Raw genomic sequence first — 2,208 nt, 5'->3', positions numbered from 1 at the left:
CCCTTATAGGCTTGGCAGTGCTACACTGGCTAGCACTACAGGGGCATCAACACCAATGGCTGGGAAGAGCAAGCTGCTGACCGTTCGGTGTGGTGCCACCTGGTCCACCAAGGCATGAGCCACTTCAAGACCCAGTGGCTCGATACTGAAGCAGAACAGTGGTGGCAGAGAAAGGAGAAGAAGACCAACCTGGGGCTGTGAGTCCCACTCCTTGCACAACAACATTTCCCCATTGCCAAAGAATGTATGTATCCAGAATTGGGCTCCTCAGTCACCTGGGGACCCATCAAGCCTGATGGACATCATCTTCAACTCCAAGGGACTACTGCTGATAGGAGCTATCCTGGGTGGTCAGATAAGGTCTTGGGGTCAGATGAAGTCTAAGAGCCCCTTGGTCAACACTTTGGGAACAACTGGTTACTGTTGCCACAAGCAGCACCAAAGGGGCTCACAGGCTGTACTGCAGAAGCCCCTGCTTTAGATCGGGTTGTCCAATTTCTGAGTAGCTGGAAGTCATAGCCCGCCACCCTAGCCATACACTGCATGATTTGTACATTCCCCCAAGGCCCTGTACTATGCATGCTGTGCCCCATGATTCCCTTACTGTACTGTGCAGTGGGTACCCCCTCCCCTGCTGCTCTGTGTGGGCATTTCCCACTGCACTGGTGCAATCATAGTTCCCAAGTTTCCACACCCTATCCCCCCACTCTAGCAGCTGGCTCCATCAATCCTGTGGGCTGTGCTGTGCTGTGCTGCCCTGCCCCCAGAGCTGGAAGCAGAAACTGCAGGGGGTGCGGGGAGGGGGGGGAGAGAAATGAGATGCTACTAGCCAGGGCAGCAGAAGGGAGGGAGAGCAGTGTCTGGACCAGGAGCTGGGGACCACAGGTTAACCCCTTGGGGGTTACATGTGGGCCATGGGACACCAGTTGGACAGCCCAACTTCTGGATCAATCCAAAAATTTTAAACTGTTTTTCTTATATTATGGAATTTATCTTTCTTTTATCCACTATTTTTGAGACCTTAGTTCAAAGCTGTTGCATTTGGCTTTTCTTTACTGTTTGTAGACTTCTTAGATTGGTATTTGAACTTATGCAAAAATACTTTTGCAAAAGGAATTAAAAAAAAGGGGAGGGACAATTCAGGTTTAAATCCATATTCTCCCTGTAAGAACCCATTTTCCTTTATCAAACAAACACCAAACATTTGCATGGTACTCAGTGGGTGTCTGCATGAGACGCTGACTGCACAGTAGCCTAATAACACTGTGCAGTAGTGTACTGGGCAAAACTCGTGCTAATACACTGCTGCGTAGTAGTATTAGGCTACTGCACAGGTAGTGTCCAAAAAATACCATGTGCCAGCACTACTGTGCAATAGCATGAGTTATTGCGCATTGATTTACTACTTTGGTTATTCAACTACTAAACTTAATGTGCAGTAACTACAGTGCATTAATGAATGTGTAGATGCACCCAGTGTTTACTTTTTATCTTTTTGGCAGGGGGAAGGGTTTGTTGCTATAATGAGGTTTCTTCAGGTTTTTTTTAAATAAATATGTAAAGTTCCTGTTAAACTGGAAACTTCCATATCAACCCTGAATCTGCAAACCAGCTTCTGTAAAATGAACTATGCTGCTTAGGGAGTTTAAATAGCACCAAATAATTCAGTGGCACTGAACTGGGCATTAAAGAGGTGTGAACAGCTAAACTTACTTATTTTTTTTAAATGGTGAAGAGCAAAAACTAAAGAATACATATTCTGGAAACTAAGGAGGCCTCAGGCAAGGGCAGAACCATGTAGGAGTTATTAAGTCAATTTTTGCATGTTAGCCATCTTGTGACTTTAACAGCTTGCAATACTATAGCAAGTTATGTACTAGTGATTCTCAACCAGGGTGATACAGAACCCCATGGTGCTATAAGATCCTTTTTAAGGGTGACACGCAATATAATATAATATGCAACATATAATATGTTTGTATACTTTCAAGAAGGAATCCATAGTGTCAAAAATATTCTGAGCTGTTTGTGGTCTTTCGAGTCCTTTGGAACAAAAGAATTGCTTTATTTTCTGTGCTTAAAAAGCTGGCATTTTAAGGGGTGTCTAGAGTCTAACAAGCTTATAGACTGACATGATTAAAGCAGTACCAATTCATAACAAGCAGGGGTGGATCAATGCAGGGGGGAGGGTCTTTAACCAGCAGTGCA

This window comes from Gavialis gangeticus, unplaced genomic scaffold (genome assembly GCF_001723915.1).
Source record: "Gavialis gangeticus isolate Ggan-Ray unplaced genomic scaffold, GavGan_comp1, whole genome shotgun sequence".
Taxonomy (NCBI): Eukaryota; Metazoa; Chordata; order Crocodylia; family Gavialidae; genus Gavialis; species Gavialis gangeticus.
This window is presented reverse-complemented; position numbering follows the sequence as displayed.